This window comes from Trichechus manatus, unplaced genomic scaffold (assembly GCF_000243295.1).
Source record: "Trichechus manatus latirostris isolate Lorelei unplaced genomic scaffold, TriManLat1.0 scaffold00180, whole genome shotgun sequence".
Lineage (NCBI taxonomy): Eukaryota > Metazoa > Chordata > Mammalia > Sirenia > Trichechidae > Trichechus > Trichechus manatus.
The window spans coordinates 4383275-4402685 of NW_004444116.1; the positions used below are offsets into that span (position 1 = coordinate 4383275).

At 37.3% G+C, this 19411-nt stretch overlaps 1 pseudogene; it reads left to right on the top strand.

Moving 5' to 3' along the window:
• Window positions 1–3742: 3742 nt before the first annotated feature.
• Window positions 3743–5673, top strand: LOC101342369 (olfactory receptor 2G3-like; annotated as a pseudogene).
• Window positions 5674–19411: the final 13738 nt, after the last annotated feature.

The following is a 19411-nucleotide window of genomic DNA, read 5'->3' on the forward strand; positions in this document are numbered from 1 at the left end:
CAACAGATACTTAACTAAGCATCTACTATGTGCTAAACTTAACACTGGTAGCTTTATATATTTATCATTTTTCTCTGTCATCATTTTTTCCTTCTCCATTTTTTTTCTCCCTTAACTCTACATTCTGAGTTACTTACTGCTGTTGTTATTATATCATCCTTACTCATTTTTGCCTCTCATGTTCCTACAAATCTTCAATATTTAGGCAAGCTATCATATGTTATACGGAGCCCTGGTGGTGCAGTGGTTAAGAGTTTGGCTGCTAAACAAAAGATCGGCAGTTTGAATCCACCAGTTGCTCCTTGGAAACCCTATGAGGCAGTTCTACTCTGTCCTATAGGGTTGCTATGAGTCAGAATCGACTCGACCGCAAAGGATTTGGATCATGTGTTATGAAAGCCTAAGGTACATGCTATATATTCCTCTTTAATAATTTTACTGTTACCCTGAAGTATGTGATTTAACTTAATTCATAGCAGTCCCAGCTTATCTCAGAAATTCAATAGCATGTTGTGCCCATTTAGGGGAAATTTTCAGAAAAAAATAAAGATTGTGAAGATGAACTGACAGTAATCTTTAAGGATAGGAGGAAAAACTGCTGTCTTCAGGCTTAGAAGAGCAATAAATGAGCACAGATAACTAAGTAATGAGATTCTCAAAGATTCTTTAGCAAGAAAAGAATCAAGATAGAATATAGGTAGCATTCTTCAATGGCCCTTTATTGGATAAGGAATAACTTGGATACTGATACTGACCAGAGGGCACTCTTCTATAAGTAATCTTGGAACACAGGAGAGGTCTTCCTTTGGCCATAATCAATTATATAATATTTGGGGCAGAAATATGTATAGAGATAAAATTATTTCTCAATTTTGAATCAAAATATTTTTCATTTCTATACTAAATCTCTTATCAATTGGTAACGGTGTCTGTCCCACTTATTTGGGAATATAATATCATACAAGACATAATCAAATTTCCAAGGCTGTATTCTTAAAGACTCACTGCCACAGGATGAGAAATGAAACAAGAAAAGAAACTGGATAGGATCAGTTTGAAATGATGAGCAACATTACAGAGATAAGATATATAAGTGTCTTAGTCATCTAGTGCTGCCATAACAGAAGTACCACAAGTGGATGGTTTTAACGAAGAGAAGTTTATTTCCTCACAGTCAAAGCAGGCTAAATTTAGGGCGTCAGCTCCAGGGGAAGTCTTTCTCTCTCTGTCGGCCTTCTCATCAGTGTTCCCCTGCACTAGGAGCTTCTCGGCGCAGGGACCCCGGCACTGCTTTCTTGATGGTGTGAGGTCCCCCTGTCTCACTGCTCACTTCTGTGTTTTATATCTCAAGAGATTGCCTCAGGACACAATCCAGTCTTGTAGATCAGGTCCTGCCTTACTAACACAACTGCCACCCATCCTCCCTCATTAACATCACAGAGGCAGGTTTACAACATACAGGAAAGTCACACAGTACCAGGAATCATGGCCTAGCCAAATTGATACACACATTTTTGGGGGGACATAATTCAAACCATGGCAGATGTTTACCTGTGTTTTATTGACTATGCAAAGGTATTCGACTGTGTGGATCATAACAAATTATGGATAACATTGAGAAGAATGGGAATTCCAGAACACTTAATTGTGCTCATGAGGAACCCATACGTAGACCAAGAGGCAGTCGTTCGAGAAGAACAGGAGGATACTGCATGGTTTAAAATCAGGAAAGGTGTGTGTCAGGGTTGTATCTTTTCACTATACTTATTCAATCTGTATGCTGAGCAAATAATCTAAGAAGCTGGACTATGTGAAGAAGAACACGACATAAGGATTGGAGGAAGACTCATTAACAGCCTGCTATATACAGATGACACAACCTTGCTTGCTGAAAGTGAAGAGGACTTGAAACATTTACTGATGAAGATCAAAGACTACAGCCTTCCATATGGATTACACCTCAACAGAAAGAAAGCAAAAATCCTCACAACTAGATCAATAAGCAACATCACGACAGAGAAAAGATTGAGGTTGTCAAGGATTTCATTTGACTTGGATTCACAATCAATGCCCACGGAAGCAGCAGGCAAGAAATAAAATCACGTATTACATTAGGCAAATCTGCTGCAAAAGACTTCTTTAAAGTGTTGAACAACAAAGATATCATTTTGAGGACTACAGTGTGCCTAATCCAAGCCATGCATTTTCAATCGCCTCATTTGCATGTGAAAGCTAAATGATGAATAAGGAAGACTGAAGAAATATTCATGCCTTTGAATTATGCTGTTGATGAAAAATATTGAACATACCATGGACTGTCAGAAGAGCAAACAAATCTGTTTTGGAAGAAGTACAGCCAGAAGGCTGCTTGATGGGAGGATGGTGAGACTTTGTCATACATACTTTGAACATGTTATCAGGAGAGACCAGTCCCTGGAGAAGGATATCATGCTTGGTAAAGTAGGTCAGTGAAAAAAGGAAGAAGCTCAACAAGGTGGATTGACACAGTGGCTGAAACAATGAGCTCAAACATAGCAATGATTGTGAGGATGGCGCAGGACCAGGCAGTGTGTCATTCTCTTGTAAAAAGGGTCACTATAAGTCAGAAGTGACTCAATGGCATCTAACAACAAAAACTTTAGAATATGCAGAGTCACTACTGATAAATATTGAGCTGAGATATGCATGATCAAATCTGAACTAAGGAAAGACTGTTGTCCAAACAGGGTAGGATGAAAATGTCAGAGCAATTGTGACTAGCAGATCAGTTTAAAAGCCGGAGACTATGGAACATTGAACTATTTTTTGTGTGTCTGCTTTAATGTTTTGGATAGATATATATTTATTGAATAGATATGAGAAACAATGTTAAAAAAGAATTTGTTCACTTTGACAACATGAATGAGAGGCAATTACAAGTCAAAGATAATGATTAGGTTCTGAGTATCAAGAACATTGTGGTTCTATAAAGAAAATGAAGGAATTAGAAGTATGAGATGAGTGGATAATGAGCTCAGTCTTGGATTTAGTGATTCAGATGTTTGGCCTGTCACTCATTTTCCCCACACTGTCTAATTCCATAACTTGGAAGACACCAACATTAAAAAAAAAAAAAGACAGCCAACTAAATCCAGTAATCCTACTATATTAGGAGTACAAGAAGAATATAATGTAGAACCAACTAAGAGGATCCGAAAAAGAAAAAATCAAAAGATCCTGGGGCTGATTTCTTAGTAGTCACATCATGTTTAATATCCCACAATAAACATTTATAACCTATTTATTTCTCTTCACTGCGTATAGATGCACAAAATTAAGACAAGTCCAACATTCTATGGAGCCCATAATTGAAATAAATAATACTGAAAAGTAGTTGGTTATTGAATTATTAGTATGTGCCAAGAAGTGAGTTGTGTATGAAATTTACATTATATCACTTAATCTGCACATTATTTGTATAAACTGAGTATAATTATGCTTATTTTAAAGATGAGGAAATTGAAGCACAAAGAGGTTAAATGGCATCTCCAACGTCTCACAGCTGGTAAATGGAATGACTGGGATTTGAAGAAAGAAAGATGATGCCTGCTATTCAAAAAAAACTATAGAAATATACAAGGCAAATCTGCTATATTACGGGAGTCAAATAAAAATAAATTTAATAATTTAAACAAAGGAAAAATTAGTCATTGAAGTTAGTCTTCAGATATTATATCATAAAGGAATTGTGTGATTTGCATGGATGAAGAGTAACATAGTGGTACCTCAGGTGGTAGAAACCCTGTAAGTAATGAGAAAGAAATGAGAATAAATAAAAGAAAGTGAAGGGGAAATGTTTAAGTATATATGTGCTGATGATTATCTTAAGGGATTATAAATAGGTATAGAGCACCAAACTTAAGGGAGCCAAATATTTGAAACTCTTTCTGGTGATTTCACTCAGAGGTTAAAATCCCATAAAGTTTACCCAGATGTTTTAAAAATAACATTTTCACAGTGAGCAATGTTCTGAGACTGATTGTTTTTGCATATATGTATATATATTTTTATCTTGTTTTGTGTTTTCCTCTTTAAAAATCTCATGAAATTTCAGTTAGAATTAAAGGAGTCCTGGAATTCCATCCTTTCACAGTACAGATTTTCCGAAGTGCTCCAGTCCCATGATGTTTTTTGACTGGGTCAGGGTGAAGAAGATAAAAATGCCAAGAGGTCTTGGCTCTGCCCTCTGCTGCTGATCCACCTGTCACCTTCATATTGTCATCTGTTGGCCTTTATTTAGGAAGCTCTGCCTTCTCTCAATCTGTTCAACTCTACATTTGGTTGTCACCATTAAATATCCATGACATATATAGCTGATGGTAGTACTGTTGCAACTTTTCAGAAGGGAAAACATCAAAATCCAAAAGGAGTAAGTAGCTAACAGGAAGAACACCCATGAAGTGAACAAAATTTCCCAACTACTTTGCTGTTGTTCTCTTTATTATTTTCTCAACAATATTTCCATATTACATTGACAATTTGATTCAACATTTTATCATAATCAGGACATAGATGAAAATGACATTATTTTACCATAATCAGATATGGCTGCAGATTACTGGACAAATGATAATTTCGTGTCAGCATCTCTGGTCCTTAATTCTCAGCGGCTTCCTTTTATCATTGATACCCATCCCCAGTAGTGGATATTTAGAGGTCTCAGCTGGAATTTAATATTAACAGTGTCAAAATATGGATCAACAATCAGAGCTCACTAAATGATTTCATCTTACTGGGCTTCTCTGACCACCCCTGGCTTGAGACACCACTCTTTGTAATCTTTCCGGTGGTGTACATCTTTGCCCTGTATGGAAATATTTCCATTATCCTAGTTTCCCTCCTGATCCTCAGCTTGACAGTCCCATGTACTTTTTTGCCTCAAATCTATCCCTTCTAGATCTTTGCTATATCACCAGCACAGTCCCACAAATGCTGGTCAACCTCAGGGGACCAGAAAAGACTATCAGCTATGGTGGTTGCATTGCCCAACTCTATATTTTCTTGGCCTTGGGTTCCACTGAGTGTATACTTCTAGCCATTATAGCCTTTGACCGTTATGCTGCTATTTGCAAGCCCCGTCACTAACCAATCATCATGAACCAGAAACGTTGTATCCATGTGGCCACTGGGACCTGGATTAGTGGTTTTGCTAACTCCTTTGTCCAGTCCACTCTCACAGTGGTGGCTCCAAGATGTGGACGGAGGGTGATGGACCATTTCTTCTGTGAACTTCCTACCCTTTTGAAACTAGCCTGTATGGATACGCTTGTTAATGAGGCTGAGCTCAATGCCCTAGGGGCTTTGCTGCTCCTGGTGCCCCTCATCCTCATCACTGGCACTTATACGTTCACTGCTCAGGCAGTAATGAAAATCGTCTCTGCAGAAAGTCGCTGGAAGGCCTTTAATACATATGCATCACATTTGTTGGTGGTCTCCCTCTTCTACTTCACAGCCATCATTATGTATGTCCAGCCTCCCTCTAGTTATTCTCATGACAGAGGGAAGATTATGGCTCTTTTCTGTGGAATTGTCACACCTACCCTCAACCCTTTTATCTATACACTGAGGAACAAGGATGTGAAAGCTGCCCTTCGAAGGGCACTGAACAACGAGTTTTGGGTCAAGGTCAGATGATCTCTGAAAAGATTTAAGATGCAAGAATGGCTATGTTTGCCTTTCAAAGAAGATGTGGGACATGGCAGTGATGAGGAACAGGGTATCAGGTGGCATAAATTTCATAAGTCAAACAGGACCAAGAAATAAACAATTTTACATAGCTTATTCACTTATGGGAATATCTGTTTTACAAAGTTGAATCCCACCAAGTCATGTCACTTTTCTCCCTAACCCTAATTACAAATTAACCTAGTCTCAGGGGAGAAATAGTGTACTATGTTCAGAAAAAGATATTTAGAAAGTTGTATATGTGACTTAAATTATTTATAAATGAATCCCAAGTAAATTAAAAATGAGCCTGTCTTTAAGAAAAACATACCATTACTATTCTGAGTTAACTAGAATCAATACTTGTTGACAGAATTTAATCATCTTCCAACATTCAATGTCCAAATATATTATCCACCTAAGGCTCTTTTAAAGAAACCCTGGTGGTGCAATGATTGAGCACTCAACTGCTAACCATAGGGACAGTGGTTCCAACCTACCAGCAGCTCCACAGGAGGAAGACCTGTCAACCAGCTCCCATAACGATTACAGCCTAGGAAACCCTATAGGACAGTTCTACTCTGTCCTGTAGTGTCACTGTGCATCAGAATCAGCTAGGCACACAACAACAAGGTTTTTTTTTTTTTTTTCCCAAGCCATAAGGGCAACTGAAATCAATAGACAATTAGGTTAAAAGCACATAAGATAGAAATATGGAAATGGAAATCCATGAAAAATTTAGGGTTGGCCATTTTAACATTAAATTATTTTTGTCATAAACTTTGGTCTGTCTTATGCTTTTGTGTTAAATAACAACGGGGTCAAAGGCAATACAAATAGAACTTACTCTGTGGAGAGAGAAAAAACTGTAGGGTGCTTTGGACAGCAAATAGTGGTGGAAAATTTGAGGTGGAAAAAATTCAAACTTAAGAAAATTAAGTTCTCAGTGATTTACATGTTTAACAAGGAAGCTTCTTTCACCACTTAACTGGGCAAGTTATTCAAATTTCAGTGTCGGGGTTATAAGAATTTTATGTCTAATTCAAATTCTTGGTTGATCTGTTAGCTTTATTAAAAAGTATATTTTATAGCCTCTGGCTATAAACTGCATCGCAAATACATAGTATCCAAAGATGTCTAGACAAAACAGAGTATCAGTTCAGCAAAATTTTGTCTTCATTTTCTGAAAAGCAAATCAAATCTCATACTTTCTTAATGGATATATGTAGCTCCATCGACAGAGTGATGTAAAAACTGTGTGTTTTGCGGGGGGAAATAACTTACATCTTTGACTAGTTTCCTTGCTACCAAATGAGAATACCAACACTTGCCTTAATTTAAATATCAAATATCAAAAACTATTATAAAGCCATGATAATTAAAAAGAACAATGGTACAGAATAGATTATGCAGAACAACTCACACATACAACATTGCCAGATTTATGATAAATATGCCACTGCAATGCAGTGAGGAAAGGATGGTCTTTCCAATAAACAATGTTGGGACAATGGAATATCCATATGAAAATGTTTAAAATTCTCTGAAAAGAAAATATGAATTGCTGATCAATATTTAAAAGGATCCTCATCTTAGGAATACCCAGGGCATGCAAATTACCAGGAAATGAGAGGCTATCAGAAACATTTGAAATTTATGATGTAAGTATTACTTATCAAAAGAGTGAGAAGCAGCTAAACTGATACTTTGATGATAACTTATAGCCTTACATACTTAGCTTAGGAAAGAAAAACATTCTCAACATTGACAAACTAAGTATCCAACTTAAAAATTAATAATAAAAATAAAAAAATCTCAAACTAAGTGCAAGTAAGGAAGTGATATAGATAAAAGCAAAAGTTACTGAAATAGAAAACTAAGAACTATAGAGGAGATATAAAATTGTTTACTCAAAAATATTATTAAAATGTCAATTTTCTGGCAAAATATTTTAAGAATAAAAGCTGATAGTTCACAAATTAATAATATTATGAATGAAAAGGGACAGTAACTTCAGGTAAACAGTGAAAAAAGGTGTACGTGTGTGTGTGTGTGTGTGTGTGTGTGTGTGTGAGAGAGAGACAGAAAACTAGATAATATTTGAAAGTGCTTTTAGTTATTTCTCCCGCAGGACATTGAATTTAATATTGTAGCTCTGTGTCCCATAAAGCAATTAATAAATAATAAAATGTTTATTTTAAATTCATATAGTTCCACATCATTTTCTATTTGGTGATTCATGAAATCATGCATTAAGCACCCATTCTGAGCATCAGTACAATTTCTATATCAGACTCTCCCTTTTCACATACTTACCCAAGCTTTTTATCCTTTTCAAACTGCCCTTCATCCATAAATGTTTTTAATCACTTTTACTTATTTCAGTTTTCTGTAATTATTTCAAAATAATGGATTAGAGTTCTTTAATAAGGTATTGATAAACATGAACAATCTTCTGAAAATCCTTCAGAGTGTTTTACCAGATTCCTTCATTTCTGATAATAAATACACTGATAGTATGAATTCTGGGATCTGAATTAGCTGTCTGGCTGGGAATATTAACCATCAATCTGAGTTCAACATTCTGCCAAAAGTTATGAATTTTGGAAACCGCAAATATCGAAGCTGGAATCTAATATAAAACATGCATAAAACCTCCCAATAAAGATAACATATTCTGATACATTGAGATTACCACATGTCGTAGATAGGATTTTTCATATGACTTCCCCTTTTTCCCCACGTATCAGCATGACTCCCAGTCTTTCCAATTCAGCATATTCAACTGTGTCTTAAAATTGCTTCTTTTCACAACACTAATAAGCCCTAACCATATGAGATGTCCTCTTCTCAGATGGGTCTTATTTGAACACTTCATCTTGTAGCATTGCCTTTGTAGTAGAGGAAAAACATCATAAAGTCTAGTAAAGCAAAAAGAAAGTTTTAGCCGGCATATATTCAAAAAGGCAGAAGTGGGAAACGGACAACCATGCTGCCACAGCCATGTTTGCCTGAGTCCAAAGAATATTACAGAATAGGCAAGAATGGGAAAATGGACAAGCATGCTGCCACAGCCATGTCGAGTCCAAAGAACAGTTACAGAGTCATCAGTATATATTAACATTACAAATGGACAAAACCATTGAAAGCTTTAGCCTTTTCAGATTGGCTAGAAACCGTGATCCTACATGTTGAATCGTCTTTCTTAACAATCATTGGTACAGGTGTCAGTAACAAGAGTCAGAAGGGTCTTCATTGGTCCAACAAATTTCTATTCACTAAATGCTAATAGAAAAAGATGAGTGGAAAATATTTTGTGTTGTGTTTGATGGGCTTTATGTGAGAGTTTCCCTAAAAGATGTTTTCCAAGATTATCTTAGCTATTGTCTTTATACCTCAGGGCCCAGTTGATGTGTCCTTGTAAGTCCTTGTGAGCTCAGCTCCAGCTGGGTCACATTCTCTATGCTCAAGGAGAGGGAATAATAACTCCAATATTATTTCCTAAATCACCTTTCAAGACAAGTTCTTCCCAAGCCCATGTAATATTCATGTTTGTATCCTGCACATTGCCTAGCACAGTAATTTGGATATAGTAGGTGTTCAGTAAATACACCCAACATAGTGGAATCTAGAGCTGCCTCTCTCTTTTCAAACACTACTACATCCCTTCCAACTCCTCCTTCTAAAAAAAAAGTGCAAAACTCTATTTCTTGCTGATTAAATGCAGTGAGTACTTCCACTTTCTGTGGCTCTTGAAGGGTAGACAGGTGAAGCTGGAACGTGGAGAAAAGGCTCTTAGAAAAATAAAAGGCCCTTGTTTATACAAGAGAAAGAGAGTTTGCTTCCTCAGTTCTAATGTAATTTGGGAAAGGATCCTAGGCATTACAAAAACTCTTTGGTCACAGTCCTTCTCACAACTCATCACTCATTTTACATGAAACCTCATAACAATATGAAACAAAATATATTCTAATAAGTATTAAGAAAAGAGTTTATTGTATTAATTTATTCATTCTATTAAAGCAATGTACTTCTCAAACAGGTTGTGTGCCGCAGGATATTAAGGTCATTAAATAAAAATGATACATTTTTCTGGGTTTGTTAGTTTTACTTACAGGTTTAGATAAATTTCAAAGTAATCTAACATATAAGTAATTTATACTATCATTTTGTATTAGAACTAACATAGATATATTATTTCATGAAAGTTGCATAAATTCTTAAACAAAACATGGGTCCGCAAAGAAATTTTGTGCTGATAACGGGAGTGTGGAGCTGCTCACTTTGCCGTCTTGGTCCTTTCAAGAAAAAAATGTTTTAAATTAACAGAGTATCAGTTAACTATGGGACAACCTCGAGCCATCTAATATACATGTAATTAGAGTCTCTGAGGGTATAGGGGGTGGAGGAGACACAAACATTTGACAAAATAATGGCTAGGAATTTTTCAACTTGTTGAAAACCGTAAACCCATATATGCAAGAATCTCAATAAAACCTAGGCACAGAAACGTGAAGAAAATTACCTCAAGATACATCATAATCAAGCTGCTCAAAACGAGTTATAAAGAGAGAAGCTTAAAACTAGCAAGGGAGAAAAGACACAGTATGTACAGTGGAAGAAAGAAAAGATCACAACAGAAATCTCATTGGAGAAAACAGTGGAGTAAAACCTTTAAGTTACTGAAAGGAAAAACTGTCAACCTAGAATTCTATTGCCTAGCAAAAATTCTCTCTTTTCCCCCAAAATGAAGGCACTACTAACTTTTTTTAAGGAGATACAAAAGCTGAAAGAATTAATCAGCAAACTCAAACTACAATAAATGTTAAATATAGCGCTTTGAGTAGAAGAAAAATGATACCAGATGTGATGGTTAAGATTGTGTGTCAGCTTGGCTGGGCCAAGATTCTCTGTGTTTTAATGTAATCACTCCCATGATTGAATATATTGTAAGTAGCCAATCAGATGAAAGGGAGTCTCCTTGGGACTGTGGCCCGCATCTGTATATAAGCAGACGTTCTGGCTTTTTGCTCTCGCTGGATCCTGCGGCTGCTTCCTGTCGTCTCACCTCCCATTCTTGGGGCTTGAGCTGTCAGCTTATCTGCTGAACCTGGGATTCGTCAATCTGCACAGCCTGTAAGTGGGAGCCCTGCTCTCCGACCTTCTGATCTTGGGCTTGCCAGCTTCTGCAGCTGTGTGACTTGGGAGAGGCCTCTACCCTGATCCACGGACTTGGGACGTTCTAGCCTCTACAATCACGTGAGCTATTTCCTTGATATAATCTCTCTCTATATATATATTTATACACTTTACTGGTTTTGCTTCTCTAGAGAACCCAACCTAAGACACCAGATGAATGTCTAGATCTGTAAAAATGAAGACAGACCACTGAAAATGGTAACTACATTGGTAAATAATAAGATATTTTTATTATTTATATCTCTTTAAATGACAATCTAGTGTAGAGCTTACAATAAATGTAAAAGTAAAGGTTTGACCACAATACCACAAAAGTTGGGAGGGGATAAATTGCAGTATATCATTGCAAATTTCTTATATGTGAATAGGTAAAATATCACTTGAAGGTAGAATGTGATAAGCTAAAGATATATAGTATAAATTCTAAAGCAACCACTGAAGTATCAAAAAGTTATAGTTAATAAATCAACAAAAGATATGAAGTAATATTATAAAATATCAGTCCAAAAGAAGTGAGACCAGCTAGGGACAGAAAAGGCATTAAATGACAAGTTATGTCGGTTAAAGATTTTTTCTAGAAGAATGGTGCAAATGTTGTTTGCTTCCTCCTAATCTGTCTGCTTGTAGTTGTCTTTCAGATCAGCCAATTAGAACTAGAATCCTGGGTATGTGAGGTAAGAGACCAGGATGATCGTCAGATGGCCTCATCGCAAAAGTGTTGCCTAGGAACCAAAATCTCCGGACATACGTCATCGAGCAGAGATGAAGCCCATTTCAGAGGTGAGAAGTCTGCCAGCCACTTCCCTGCCAGAATCCTACCCTGACCCCTTTTTAAATATGTATGAAGTTAATGGATATGTATGACTTCCCCTTTCCCCGTAGTATATAAAACTGCACCCCCAGCCTTTTGTTCAGGGTGAGAGTGCTTTCAGAGTGTATCCCTCCTCCTCTCCTTACTCGCCGAGAGTGATAAACTATGCTTTGCTTTAAATACGCTTGACTCTTAGTTATTCTTAACGAGAGTACAAGCAGCGAACCCATTGCATTTGGTAACAGAAGGCTGAAAAAATTTTAAAAAAGGAACAAAACTGATGAAACAAATGAGAAACAAATAGCAAGATGAAAGATGTAATCCTAGTCTTATCAACAATCACATTAAATTGCAATGGCCCAAACCCCCAACTAAAAGACAGATATTGTCACATTGGATAAAAAAGCAAAACTCAACTATATGCTGCCTACAAGTCTACTTTATATATAAGTATAAAATAAGGTAGGTTAAAATAAAAGGATTAAAAAGAATATACCATGCTAAAACTATTCAAAAGAAAACTGAAGTGACTACATTAATATCAGAGAAAGTAGATTTCAGAGCAAAAATATTACTAGAGATAAAGGGGCCCCTTCATAATAATAAATGAGTTCTACATCAAGAGGATATAACAATCCTAAACATTTATTGAGTTGACTGTTGTCAAATGCAGTAGATTATAATTTGATATATGAGAAACCAACAAATTTCACTTCCGGCATCACAGCATGACGAGTTCTGCAAACCCGTTCCCCAGTGAAAGTTGTGAAAATTATTTAAAACCATTTAAAGTCTTTGGGCATACAACAAATAAGAAAAAAATTATCCAAGAATATTTACTAAAACTCACTAAGAACTGAGAGAGTCAGTGGTAATTGAACCCAGACTTGAGCCTCTCTCATCCTTTCCAGCTCGATTATATGGAAACTCCACTCCAGATTTTTACAGCCAAGAACATAGGGCTTCCTCTCCCTGTAGCTCTCCTGGTGGGGCAGTGGTTAAGAGCTCCGCTGCTCACCAAAGGTGGGTGGTTGGAAACCACCTGCTGCTCCTTGGGACAAAGGCATGGCAGTCTACTTCGTAAAGATTTACAGCCTTGGAAACCCTATGGAGCAGTTCTACTCTGTCCTATGGGGTCACTATGAATCAGGATCAATGGCAATGGGTTTTTTGGTTTGGCCTTCCTGGAAGAAGTTAGATGTCAGCATTTCCCAACTGCCCCCAGCTACTTGTTACTAAGGCTGTTCTGGCAAGTGTGGCCACAAGGTTGGGTGCCTCTCTTCCAGTAAGATTTCAATGATGGGAAGGAAGCTCTGCCTTCCATAAGGTGTCACTGAGAATACTTGGATCCCTATTCCTCTTGTCCTGGCTCATGGGGCAGGGATTTTATGCCAGTAGGGATAAGCCCAGGATACCTGGGATTTCTGCCCACCCCATCCATCAAGCACTCAGCTCCTAAAATGGAGGTGTCATTCAGAGAGAAGTACCCTATTGTCCCTCCTCCAGAACCAGAGCCGTAACTCAGAGATCTTACCTTAGAAGAGAAGTAAACCGTAGAATGGAGAACTCAAAATTCCTCCCTAAAGGAACTAATTTTATTTGCAACAGAATGTAGAGAGATTCAAGCTAAAGGATACTCTCAAAAATGGTGGAAGTGTGGTGAAAGACAATTGGGAAAACATTGATAGATTCTTGGAGATACAGGCTAAACAGTAGGCCTGCCAGAGAGGAATGAGGAAAGAGACAGCTGGGAATAGCCCTCCTAAAGTCAGAAAATCTTAAATACTAACCTCAGAAATTATCCCTTCAAAGTAGCTGAGTTTGATTGAAATAGTCTTTGAAGCAATTCATGCCCACAGGGCACTGTTGAAAACAAGAGAGCAATCAGCCAGTAATTAGCGGAGCTTAACAGCAGGATAGACATGTAGATGAATGGAACAGAATTGAGAGTCCAAAAATAAACTCATATACCTATTGTCATCTGATTTTTGACAAGCATGCAAAGACCATTCAATGAGGGAAGAATGGTCTTTTCAACAAATGATGCTGGGAAAACAGGATATTCACTTGTAAAAGAATGAAATTGAACTTCTAACTCACACAATATACAAAAATTAACTCAAAATAGATGAAAGAACTAATTGTAAAAGTTAAAACTATAACTATTTCTTAGAAGAAAATATAGAGGCAAATCTGCATGGCCTCAAATTTGTCCACTGATTGTTAGATATGACACCAAAGCATAAGCAGCAAAAGAAAAAAAAATTAGATAAATTGAACTTCATCAAAATTAAAAAAAAAAAAAATTATATGTTTCAAAGGAGCCCTGGTGGTGCAGTGGTTAAGAGCTATGGCTGCTAATCAAAAGGTCAGCAGCTGGAATCCACCAGCCTTTCCTTGGAAACCCTATGCCCTATAGGGTCTCTATGAGTCAGAATCAACTCTGCTACTGGGTGGAAACCCAAGGTTCTTACTCAACATGACTCATACTGGCCAACAAACGAGAAATCGAGGTGGGAGAACAGGAAAGACACCTTTATTTCGTTGTACAAGGAAATGGAGTCAGTTGGAGCTGCTGCTGCCAAGACTGCTTGCCAAGGGCGAGCAGGCAGGTTACTTTTAAAGGGGTTTACAAGTGAGGAGTTCATACAAGTTATGTCAGCAACATTCTTAACCATACTACGCAGGCACAATGGGGTTTACGTATAACCTCCAAGCAAAAACAGGATTAAGTGCAAAGCTGGAGCGGTGGGGACTAGCAAAGGAAGTGATTTTTCAACACAGCACTGTAGGGGAGGAAGCCAGGTAAAGAATACAGCACGGTAGGGGCTCTGTCTCATTAATGCAACACTGTGGGGGCTCTGTCTCAACTCCATGGCAATGGGTTTGGTTTTTGGTTTTTTGTGCTTCAAAGAACACTATCAAGAAAAAAAGAGAACATACAGACATACAGAATGGGAGAAATATTTGCAAATCTATATCTGTTAAGGAGCTTGTATTTAGAATACATAAAGATCTATTAAAATTCAGTAGTAAAGACAAATAACTCAATTAAAAAATGGACAAAGGATCTGAATACACATTGTTCCAAAGAAGATACATAAATGGTCAATAAGCACATGAAAAGATTCTCAACATCATTAGTCATCAGGGAAATGCAAATCAACATCGCAATCAGATACCACTTCATACCTGTTAGGATGACTGCAATCAAAAAGTCAGATAATAACAATTGTTGGTGAGGGTGTGGAGAAATTGGAATCCTTGAACATTGCTGGTGGCAATGTAAAATTTTGCAGTCACTGTGGAAAACAGTTTGAGAGTTTCTCAAAAAGTTAACCATATAATTACCATATGCCCAGCAATTTCACTCCTAGGTATATACTTAAGAGAATTGAAAACATATGTCCACACAAAAACGTATACATGGATATTCATAGCAATGTCATTCATAATAGGGAAAATGTAGAAAACAACTCAAATGTCCATCAACTGGTAAATAAAAGAACAAAATTGATTATCTATACAAAGCAATATTATTTAGCCATAAAGAAAAATACTTACTGATACATGCATCAGGATGGATGAAACTTGAAAACATTATGCTATAACATTATGTCAGTCACAAAAGACCACATGTATGATTCCATTTATATGAAATGTCCAGAATAGGAAAATCTATAAAGACAGAAAATAGATTAGTGGTTGCTTAAGACTAGGGTTGGGGTGGGATAGGGGTTATAGTTAAAGGGTACTGTCATGGATTGAATATCTGTCAACTTGGCTAGGTCATGATTCCCAGTACTGTATGATTGTCTACCATTTTATCATCTGATGTGATTTCCCTATGTGTTGTAAATGCTATCCCTATGATGTAATAAGATGGATTAGCGGCAGTTATACTGATGAGGTCTAACAGTGTCTTAAGACACTCTCTTTTGAGATACAAAAGAGAGTAGTGAGCAGAGAGACAGGGGGACCTCATACCACCAAGAAAGCCACGTCGGGAACAGACAACGTCCTTTGGACCTGAGGTTCCTGCGCTGAGATGCTCCCAGGCCAAGGGAAGACTAATGACAAGGACCTTCTCCCAGAGCTGACAAAGAGAAAGCCTTCCCCTGGAGCTGACACCCTAACTGAATTTGGACTTGTAGCCTACTGGACTGTGAGAGAATAAACTCTTTGTTAAAGCCATCCGCTTGTGGTATTTCTGTTATAGCAGCACTCGATGACCAAGACAGGTACTGAGTTTGTTTTTGAAATGATGAAAATGTTCTAAAATTGATTGTAAGAACGGTTGCACATATCTGTGAATATACCAACAACCATTGAATTGTACACTTTTAAATGGGTGGATTATGAATTATATCTTTAAAAAATCTGTTAAAAAAAATACACGAAAACCACGAAGTTTTTTGAAACAATTACACCAGCTTGCGTTGAAAGGGACAGAGAGAGTTTAAAACAAAAAGAATTATCTCAGCCCTCAATCTTCCATGGGCAAGAAACGGGCTGATGTAACTGCTCATATGCAAACACAGGCCATTTCTTATGGAAAATGAAGAATGAGTGTGGAATCAAAAGTGTGCCAAGCATTACAGAGAACCATTTCTATGAAGTAAGACTGGGCTCTGATCATGAAACTGGTGATACATGCCAGAGTAAGTTTCAGAATTTCTAGGTGCCAGTGACTGCTGTGTGCCTTCTTTCCCCTCCCCATTTTAAAAAACGGTGCCTATTGTAGTTATTCTATACTTATTTCAACTATATATTTCAACCTTTAGGGTGCAATAACATGCCTTTTCACAGGTTCTCAGATTTAGTTCACGGGTCTTCAGACTGATCACTTGAAACTGAGGACAGTTTTTGATGAGCCTCACCTGCATCTGGTGTTGATTTAAATAAGATCCTGGACTTTGAGCCAATTCTTAATGGAAAGACACAGCGAGGTACTGGAAGGGTGTTGTTGTTTGCCATCGAGTTGATTTTAACTGATAGAGACCCTATAGGACAAAGTAGAACTGCCCCATAGAGTTTCCTAGGCTGTAATCTTTACAGGAGCAGATCACCAGGTCTTTTCTCCCAGGAGCAGCTGATGGGTTCCAACAACTGACTTTCAGTTAGCAGCCCAGAACTTTAGCGAAAGGTAGTAGAATATATTTTGTATATGTGAGGGACAAGAGGGACAAGAATTGTGGTGGTCTGGGTAGACAAATTCCAAAAATAACTGCTGTCAATTTCTTCCTTCTCAGTGTGTATATACTGCTTCTCGTATCAAGTGGTAGAGTTTATTCTCCTGGTCTTCAATCTTGGCTGGGCTTAGTGATTTGCTTTACCAAGAGAATGCAATGGACCTGGCATCCAGAGGTGTAGTGGGAGGGAGAGGGGAGCAAAGGGGTGTACTTGCCCCTGGGTGCAAGTTCAACAGGGTGCCAGACGAGGCACGGAATGACATTCCAAGGTGCCACAAATATGAAAGGCGCCCATCTGAGGCAGCCAGACGAGGGGAGAAAGTGTTTCTGCTGACATGTAGCTGTTATCAATGTCTATTCATCTTGAAATTGGAGGGGATGCAACTTAGAGATTGCACTTGGGCACTCGAATTGGGAGGAAGAGCACAACTTAGTGATTACCCCTGGGCACTTGCTACCCTCACAATGCTCCTGGTGGAATCCTCAAAATTCTGAGGCTAGGTCACAAGAAGTCTTGCAGCTTCCACTTGGGAAATCTCCCTCTTGAAACTTAACTGCCATGTTGTGAAAATACAACCCACAAAGAGAAGCCATGTACAGGTGCAGCTAAATTTTCGGTCAACAGCCATCATCACTTGCCAATTGTATGAGTGACTCATTTTGGACATCCAGCTCTGCTGAGTCTTCAGATGACTGTAGACATGACTGACAGCTGCCTGTAACTGCATGTAAAGTCCCATGCAAGAATTTCTCAGCTGAGCCCAATCAAGCCACACACACTAGAGATATAATAATAAATTGATGTCTTAAGTTACTAAGTTTTGGGGTGCTTTGTTATGCAGCAATAGAGAGAAGAGAGACACAGTGATTAAGGAACAGAAAGTCTTTCCCATCTGGACGAGCTGTGTAGGATTTCCAGGTTACTACTGAGATTATTTTAATAATAAAATTTGTAATATTATTACTTCACTATTTAGGAATTTTTTCCTGTATGTCTGTCTTCAGAGGAAAAAATATATTAGAGATTAAATTCAATTCCACAGAAAGAATTAAGAAGGATTGACTATCAGAAAGCATTGTGCCAAATGGTGTTGGTGACACAATTATTTATTAGATCTGAGTCATTGTCTGAAGGAGATAACATTTCAATAGAATTTTTTTTAATATTTGTAGAGGGGATGAGTAACAATAGATTATTACCAATGAAGTAGTCAACCCTAAACTTATATCAATAAATTCCAATCTAATTTCACTTTGAGTGGAGAAGGAACAGATAGCAAATATTTATACTTTAAAAAAAAAAAAATCCAGATGTGTGGTCAATGGTTTGTCCTGTATCTATTAATTATTATGAAATAAACTCAAGATCAAGCCCAGTTAGAACAGTTAATGTCTATCCACTCCATTATCACTAATCATATCTTTTTCCCAAGCCATCATACCACAAATGTGTGATTTTTCAGTCATAAAAAAACATAAATCACAAAATAGAATGTAGAAGGTTTCCATGTAAAGTACCATTTCAAATTAACTTTTTAACTAATTGTCAATGAGTATCACTTATAGGAATTAAGAACAGTATATAAAGATTTAACAAAGTCCTTCATTCAGTACATGCTTCTACCTTCCTGAATTTGGAGAGTAATCCTTCCCAATTAAATAATGGGGAAAAAAATCTAAGGGTCTCTGATGACATGAGACAAGAACAAGGATATATGCTCTTTGAAAATAATAAGAATTTAGAAATTAGGGTGGAGATTTGCAAATTGTTGAGATCATGAAGCAGGAGATACAGATTAAGCAAGAGAAAAAGTAAAAGATCTTTAGAATCTTTCAAAAAATCAATTAACTAGTTGGCTATAGAAAATCTTATAAGTAGTTTAAACTATCTAAGGGACCATTTGTATAAGAGGGACCAGATTTACACTTTTAAGCATTAAGATTAGAAATGGTAAAGTGGAAGAAGGTTTGACTCCGTATGAAAAAGAACTCTAAAAAGTTTTTGTGTGTTAAGTCCCAGAAGAGGGTGCCCTAAAGATATACTGGGGTCCTATAACTAGAGTGTTTAAGCATAGAATGAATGACAACTTACATAAAGTGCAAAAATGGATTTATATTTGGGTAGAATGTGGTCAAGATGGTCTCTAAAATTTCTTCTAATTCCTTATAATTTCCTTAAGACTCTGAATTTATAAACTCATTGCTGATGAGTTGATTCCAGCTCATAGTGACCCTATAACAGATTAGAACTGCTCCCGTAGGATTTCCTAGGCTTTAATCCTTAAGGAAGCCAACTGTCACATCTTTCTCCCACAGAGCAGCTGGTGGGTTCAAATCTCCAACCTTTCGGTTGCCAGCTGAGCACTTAACCACCAGGGCTCCTTATGAGTTTATAGTAGTATCCAAATTACAAGCATTAAAAAAAAAAAATCACATGATCCAAGTTACCTCTGCTTTGTAGTGATACACAAAGGGGACATGATTCAACCTAAATTGCATTTATTTT